Source organism: Cygnus atratus, chromosome 1, assembly GCF_013377495.2.
Source record: "Cygnus atratus isolate AKBS03 ecotype Queensland, Australia chromosome 1, CAtr_DNAZoo_HiC_assembly, whole genome shotgun sequence".
Lineage (NCBI taxonomy): Eukaryota > Metazoa > Chordata > Aves > Anseriformes > Anatidae > Cygnus > Cygnus atratus.
The window spans coordinates 186,497,080-186,505,623 of NC_066362.1; the positions used below are offsets into that span (position 1 = coordinate 186,497,080).

General features: G+C 41.5%; 1 long non-coding RNA gene across 1 annotated transcript; it reads right to left on the bottom strand.

Moving 5' to 3' along the window:
* Window positions 1–689: 689 nt before the first annotated feature.
* On the bottom strand, window positions 690–7,818 carry LOC126913565 (uncharacterized). The gene is made up of 3 exons (XR_007709130.1): window positions 7,715–7,818; window positions 4,436–4,710; window positions 690–2,996 (listed from the first exon to the last, which is right to left on the bottom strand). It is a non-coding gene; the product is annotated as an uncharacterized LOC126913565 (long non-coding RNA).
* Window positions 7,819–8,544: the final 726 nt, after the last annotated feature.

An 8,544-nucleotide genomic window follows, 5' to 3' on the forward strand; every position in this document is an offset into this window, starting at 1 on the left:
ATATAAGGAAGAAATTCTTCCCTCAGAGGGTGGTAAGGCCCTGGCACAGGCTGCTCAGAGAAGCTGTGGCTGCCCCATCCCTGGAGGTGCTCAAGGCCAGGCTGGATGGGGCTTTGGGCAACCTGGTGTGGTGGGAGGTGTCCCTGCCCATGGCAGGGGGTTGGAACTGGGTGGGCTTTAAGGTCCCTTCCAACTCCAACCATTCTGTGATTCTTTGTCTTTCCCACTCATAATTTCACAGCTCTGTTTGCACAACTTTATTCAGTCATCTCTTTCTGAAACTCAACAATTCAGTCCCACTTAGTGACTCCTTAAATGTAAATCATTGCTTGTCTTTAATGTTCATCCTGCCCTTCTCTGAACCATTCAGGTTCTGGTATCTTTGTTTTTGAGATGTGGGTTCAGTTCTCAAGATTGGCAAACCAGTGTGATAACAATGCTTTCTGCACTGTTCTCTCTTCCATTCCTAATAACTCCTTGCATTGGATCATTGGATTTGTTTTCCTGAGCATTGATGAATGATGATATAGTGACAGACAATAAAGAAAATTGAGACCAAGCAGGAAGAAAACTGAATGAGTTGAGTCAAAATCCTCGGGGAAATGATGGTGAAGTAGAAAAACAGGATGGTGTTAGAGGGCTTCTTTATTTTTATTTGTATTTTTATTTTTATTTTTATTTTTATTTTTATATAAAACTCTAAACCTTTAGTGTGTTTTCAATATCAGGAATAAATATTAACGGCAATTGACAGTAGGCAAGTGCTTAATATTCCAGCTGCAAACTCAAGAATAAAGAGATATGATAGCACACTTGCTTATCCCCACAAGAAAAAGGGGTTGTATTTTGGGTGTAGTTTTGGTAGTGAACATGTTATAGAAGACCTGGTTACACTAAGTAATTTTGGACCAAGGCGTTGATGGTGTTTCAGTAGAATGGGATAAAAAGGATAAAATTTATCTTTCTGATTTCTTTTTTTCCCCACAGGGAAATTGTCAAGAAATTTAAGAAAAGCTCTGAGTGGAATTAACTGGTTTGACAAGCTCAGGAGTTGCACATGAAGGAGTTTATATCAGTGGTATAAAATCTTTCTGGAATTTGCTTGCTAGGCAAGGGAAAAACTAATGAGGAAGTTCTTCTGAGTTACCTGGATGAATGATTGCCCAAGAAAGGATATTAGGTGTAAACAGTCTATGGGAACGGATAAAGAGGTCAGTCAATCTAGGCAGCTAAATCTTGAAGGTCAGAAAATGTAAGAACTCAGCAACAAGTGCCAAAAGTCAAGCTGCGTTAGACCCTGCAAAGATCTGTGAAGATAAATGCTGAAAGGTTTGGTATCTATATAAATAGAAACGAAATAAAAAAGGAGGAAGTAGTGCTGCTGTGTACAGAGTAGGAGGCTGAGATCAAACACACTATTTGGTTCACACTTAGATCAAGGGCCAGACCCAAGAGGGTATGCAGGGATGTAATGCCAGGAAGTTAATTTGGCTCTGGGAACAAAATCCACAATGCTGAGGAAGATGCCTTAGGTCCTTTGGCTAGTAAATGAGAGAAATTAACATTCCCATGACTCGAATATAAGGCAACCTGTATGGTGCCTGAGCTGCTCATGAGGTTCTAGGTCTGTAAGAAAGTGTCAGCCTCCCTGGCTACACCTGTGTTAGTACATAAGGCATGGTTAGGGCCCAGAGTGGTATTTAATAGTTCCTGCTTCAGGTACAGTTTGTGCAAGACAGCCTTCTGCCCAGCAGTGAAAGTATGCAAAGGTATGGATTTAAATGAAAAATGGAACACAAAGGCCGGTGAGAGTTCAAAAGGAGACCATGTAGTCTCTTTGATTAAAGGAAATAACTTTATAGACAAGAGAAATGCAGCATTTCTAATCTACTTTGACTTCAGTAAAGAAAATGGTATAGCGCTGCCTTGGAAACTGGTTTGAAGAAAGGGTTAGTACATGAACTAAGTGATAAGGAGGGTGAAAAGCAGTAGAGCTAATGAGAGGAAGATGACATTCACTACCAACCTCGAAGAAAGTTACTAATGAGATCCTTCAGGATCTTGGGATCAGTTTTATTTTGGTATTTCTTTTAATGCATTTAGCACCAAAAAACAGATTGGGTTGGTAAAACTTGCTTAGATCAAAGTTGGGAGATATCAGCAGGTGAATGTCTTGGAGTTTATTACAACTCTATTAATTTGGCTAAGATGAAATGAAGTATTATGTAGATCCTCAGGATAGCCAGACGAATTTCTATGAGCCTGAGACTTGTTATCTCGAGACAAAGGAGTTATTCCAGTAAGTTAGGCAAGTACTGTTTACAGTTGTCCAAGTCATAGGCAAGAATGCCTTTAGATGTAGTTGTGGCCTTTCTGTTTCCAGATTTTTGGACTTCCTTAATGCTGCAGCTATTCTGCTTGGTGCTATAACAGCTGGGCTAGGCAAGTTCATAAACAGTGATTGGTAGTGAAACATCCTGTGAAGAAAGGCACTTCCTAGCTGGAACTATCCTCATTATTTTTATTACTATAGCACCAAGAGACTTGGTAGTACGATGTGGTTGTTTTAATTGCTGTACACAGCAACTGTCTCTTCCAAGAACTGACTGCCTGAAGCTGTATCTATACCATAAAATGAGAAAGGGAGAGTCTTTGGGCCTGAAACCAGTTGGTGCTGACTGGCTCATGTCTACACATCTTGGGCTCTCTCTCTCCGTGGTAGGTTTGTGTTAGAGGAGTGGCTGGAGTGACCCAAAACAGAGCAAAGAAGTGAACCAATAAGTGCGTGGTGTGAATGCCTAGGCCTGAGTGTTTGAGCTCATTCCCATGCCTTCTTTTTTGAGCAGCATAGCTGTATCCTAAGAGACAGCTGGAGACAAATGGGGGTGATATGTAAACAAGCAGACACTATCTGTTAGAGGAGAGGATGTGAACTCAGTACACTTACAACCTCCCTTCTCAAAAGTTATCTTCAGTCATCGCTGCAAAGGACACACCTAAAAAGAAGAAAAGAAGGTGACTGTGGCGATTTCTTGCACACTTAATAAGGAAACTCAGAAGTGTTAGTCTGTGAATTTGTCCCATTGCTACTGTGGAGTGGCACCAAGGAACATCAGAGGTGGAAATCAGTCTGTAGGTATTAAAGGGAATATGGGGACCTGAAAAGCCTTGTACAGTACAGACAAGAAGATGCTGATTGGTACAAAATTACAAGGAGAGCTAGTTAAAGGCTGCAAAGAGAGAATCATGTAGTCTACACCAGGCTAGAAAGGGAGATAATTTTGCAGCATTTTGTGTGGATATGAGCAGGGCATGCCAGAGTTTGTCAAGGCACAAGAAAAGTGTTACAATAACCAAGGCATAAGAAAGGAAACTAAAAGTGCAAGAAACCAAATGTGTCCTTGACTTCTGTTTCTCCCAGTCACAAGAAAAAAAATCCTTAATCACCAATCGTTTGGTCTAGGAATGCAAAGAACACCCAACCAACACCTTCCGCCTTCACGCAGACACTCTGTAAACACTGGTGCTTACTGTAAAACACAACCCACCCTTTCCATCCTCTTCCAGTTTCCTAGCTGAGAGTTTTACCTGCAGAGATAGCGTGGGAAAACCTCCCACCTCCACTTTCAGTGAAGTCACTGAAATATGTAAAAAAAAAAGAGTCTGCAAGACTTGGATGTAGCCTGGATGTGTGATTTGGGAACAAGAAAATTAGAATTTTTTCTTCTCCAAATTCAGTTGAAATTTGTCAGGGTACCAAGTGTCAACGAGGAGGCAAACTGGGTCTGGAAGCACTTTCTGTCGTTAAAATAATTTAGTTCATCCTAAAACACAGTGTTTTGGCCAACTCAAAATTGTTCCCATGCATAATTCTGGGCTGAAATTGATTTAGGTCTTGAGATAAAGAGAAAAAACAAAAAAACAAAAAACAACAGAATCTCCCTTTCATCTGTAACTGAACATATTCATTTGAGGTTCTGAAGATCAGCAGTTCTGTCTGAGGTTGACTTGAACCAATATTATGAATCTGGAGGAATGCTTTCTCACTGAGACTGAACTTAGGGATGCCTCTTGCCTGGCTTTACTACTCTTTGCAAAGGAAAACCAAACGAAATAAAACCAACCAACCAACCAACAAACCAACAAACAAAACCTGGACATCTTATGGATCCCCTTGAATCCTGAATTGAAATAAATTTTAGGAATTATATTTGCTCTTGTTTGCTTATCATAGGATTTAATTCTTCCCCAATCCTGGTGAAAGAGGTTTTCCATCAACTAGAAGGAGGACAAAGGCCCAGCAGAGTAGAATGGATAAATCCCAACATATAACTTGAAAATTCAGGTTGAAAACTACTCGGTGGGTACTTTGCATTGAGTTCACTGGAGACGGAGTATCTCTTCAGGTGTTAAAATAAATGTATTATCCACTTACCCATAAATCACAACTCCGGCACGTTCCCAGGATCCTTCTCAGGTGTCTTTGTCTCCATCACAGAGAATAACAGTGTGACAAAGGAGGCAAGGCAAGTCTTGCAAAGGACTATGGTGAGGGTCCTTCTGGTGTGAGGCTCCTTCTCCCATGGGTCATGGCTTGTCAGGAACCATCAGGGGCATTAATGTCTGGTCCTGTCCTACAGATGAGTGAGATACTGACGGGCTCAGCTACAGACAAACCGGGTCCAGGAGGTGATCAGCTGCAGGTTCTTGCTGTGTACGAGATGGCATAAGTGCAACATGATTTACAGGGTGTTGACAGGAGTCAAGAGGAGTCTGTGGTAAGAGTGTATATCTGTATATTTTATACATCCTGAATAGTTTATTTCTGAGGATTTATTTTTGTACTGAATTTAAATGAGCAATTCAAATTTCACTAAAAAAATAAAAAGGCAACAAAAAGACCCACCAAAATTCTATCAAAATGAAAACTAAACCACCTGTTCCACAACACATGGAAAGTCAATTTCAATCAAGCCTATTCCTCAACATTTTTGTAAATGTACAAAGCTGAAAGGACAACATATGTATGTCACAGACACTGTGGTTTTCCCAAGAAAATTGCCTTAGCTTTTCTCGGTATCCTTTGGCATGTCTGGATGTACCCTTTTCAATGCCTCGCCTGTCAGTGATATCATTTCACAGCTTGGAAAATGCTAAACGACTTTGCCAGAAACAATGATCTTTCATGAGCAGAAAGTACAAAAGTCTTTTTCATCTCCAGCGCTTTCAGAGAGCACAAAACACATGAATTATATTAACGATTTCCAATAAAATCATGGCCTGCTTCCCCCCAAATAAACACAAGGATCTGAAGGAAGTCCGCTACACCCATTAAATCCTAACGGGGAAAAAAAAAATTAGAGAAAAGATGAATGAGAATAGTAATCCAAGCACATTAGCAGGTGAAAGAACAACTTTGTTAAGAATGGGACTGACCCAAAGCGGTAACAGGATGTTAGCTCTGGTTATTTTAAGAAAAGGGATTGAGGGTGGTGGTTTCAGATAAAAGTTGTCTATAAATGAGTACAAAAAGCCTCACATTACACCACCACCTCCCACAGCTTTGTCTGAGTGCATTCCAAGGTGTCCCTTTAGATTTATAGGAAAATTATGAAAATGCATGGAGCATGCTTCTCCTTGCCATTTTACTGTCATAAGTCTGGAGTGACTCCATTCTTGGCAGTTGCATCTCGCCTTGTTTTCAGCATTGCAGGAATAAAGCCTGGCCGAGAAGACTGTAAAATCCACTGTCTGATTCAAAGGTGACCTCTTGGCCCAGCTCTCGTTGCATCAGCTTTGTTTGATGCACCTCCTTTTATTCCTGGGTCCCTGAACTATTGCTAAATTCATCAATGACCGAGCAGAGAAGAAAGAAACGGAATAAACCAGAAGGGATGAAAAATGAGAGTTTCAGTCTCGGCAAGGTAGGAAAGAAGATCCTTCCAGTGAAATGGAAATACCCATTTGTAATTATCTGTTAGTATTTTTATTTGCCAGAGGTTATTGTTGTAAGACTTGCTAGCTTGGAAAGGAGCGAGTCACTCCCACAGCCAAACAAGAAGAAGGAAGCGACAGATTAAAAGATCATCAGGGTTCATTTGACTTATCCTGCATATTGCAATGAGGTGCATTTAAAAACTGCCTTAAAGGCTCATCCCACCTGTCAGTAGGGCACATCAGTGACCTTGCTGTTAGCTAAAAAACACAAGAGCAACTAAAATGTATGGGCTGAGCATCGCTTTTCTCAAACATAGCATACATCCCCAGATGGGACTGGGAAGTCCCAGGGTGGAATTCCACCCTACAGCCGAAGGGCTCACTTGGTGGCTGCAGCGAGTCTTCTCTGTAACCAGCACCGTGGAACCATTGGGAGAGAGGCTTCTGTCACAGGTGGCAAATACTTGGCTTAGGACAACTGGGTGGCACCTGGCAGGACTGCCACCAGAGCATAACAAGAGAAGCATTTATGAGAGAGCATTTACCAGCTCCCAGGAAGACACAAATGTGGGAATTGGGAGTTGCCACCTCACCCAGAGTAATGATACCGCCAGCATTTTAGTTCTTTGAAAGGCAGTGTCTGTTTGTTCCATTATTTTCTTCTGGCACATTTAACTAATTTGGGAAAAGGAAAATCCAGCCTGGCACACTGCTCTTGAAAAGCAAGAGAGCCCTGTTTCAGCTCCTGAGCATGCAAAGTGGGAGCAGCTTCTCAACCCTCCTCTCTTGCTCAGATGTTTTTCCTCTAGGGCACACACTGTACACATCTTTGGAGGTTGCAGTGCCTTTTACTGGAAAGCAGGTCCTAGTCCCTCGCTCTGGCACCATGCAGTTGGCTAGTTTGTGTGTGCTCATGGAAGGGAAGGTGTTCAGTCACTGTAGCCATGGCAGTCTCCCACCCACATGATGCTCTGAGAGTCCAGCCTGAGGTGGTGCCTGGCCTTTGCAAAACCAAAGCTTGTAAAATTCCCATCTACCTCTGCAGTCTTGTTTTTTTTTTTTTTTTTTTCCTGGTACACATTATCTTACAGGTTCACTTTTGGCTATGTACATTCTGCAGTAAGCTGCCAACTGCTTAGTCACAGTATGATGTCTATCCCATTGTCTGTTTTACTGTGCTGTTGTGGTAGACAGGCCCTGTATTGGTATTCACCTTCCCCTAATTTCACACATCTAAGTGCCAGAATGGGACTCATTTCAATTAATTGTGGATATCTATAATGCAGATACCAACATCTAAGCTCATTGCTGTAGGTGTGCCCCCCAAAAGTAGTGTTGGGGAGTAAACCAGAGACTCCTGGGCTTGAAACTCAGCTGACCTGTTTTAGGATTCTCCTTGTCTATTGGCTACGAAACCTGCCTAGGGAGACTAGCTTGGATGTAGACAATTCCACTTGCTCAACTCCTGGTGTTGCCACATCTTCTCCAAGAAACCTGAACTGCAGAATGAATAATCTTTCCCTTCTTCCCTTCCTCTTCCATTCCTTTCACATTGCACAAAGTTCACATAACCCATGAAAACTGCCCATCTCACCACCAAGCTTTTTGCTCACAGCTTCAGATCCTCCTTGGTTTTGTTCACGTGTTACCTTTGTAGCCCCATCAGCAGACAGGACTTCCTCTTTAAATAGCCAAGATGCAGACATCCAACCTGCCCATGATACATGATCAATCTGTGCCAGGTCTGCAGCCTGTCCTTTGGCTGGAGTTTACTCACCTGGGTGTTGATGTCAGTGATGTCTAGGGCAGAAGAGAATGCTGTGAATAATGCCATTCCTGGGTGCCATAGAATAAAATGAACTATGACGGGCTGATTGGCTGCTTAATAAAAACAAAAAGAAAAACAGCAATGCATTATTAAGGTGCAGTGGATGATCTTTCTATACAGAATGTCTTAATTATAGCAAAGAGAAGAGAAATACCAGAATGAGTATTATTATTTTTATTTTTGGCATGCTATTTGTATCTGGCATTCTTGGATACCTCAGCCTGGCATAAAAGAGAGTTTCTTTTTCCTGAACAGATTGGTTTAGGGGCCCTAATCTGAGACCACTGTTATCCTTATTTACATAGCCACATCTTTTAATATGCACAGGAGATGAACCAGAGCTTTTTGACAGTGACAGGTAGAAGTGGACTGCAAGGTGGTAGGTATAGCTGTTTGTCTCACATGGGGCAGCTGTTGAAGGAATGCTGTAGTGAAACATCGTTCAAAGGTTTTCTCTGAATGCTTACCCCAAAAATGCTCCAGCCTTCCTCTGTAATCGCTAATGAGTGTGGATCTGTCATAAGTGCCGTTAAGCAATTTCTTTATTGTTTATGCCTGCTTATTCATTGAAGGACTGTTCTACTCTTCTGCCTTTGTTCTGAGAAAAAAATAAAACAAAAAAACCCACATAAACAATTCCTTCAGCTTTTCATTAATAAGTGTTTCTTATCAGACTTCTATTTAGGTATTCCCCCAAGTAACTGTATTTAGTTCTTATTGTTAAATGTCAAAATAAGCATAGCATTCCAGCTGAGGTTTCAGCGCTATTCACTACAGCT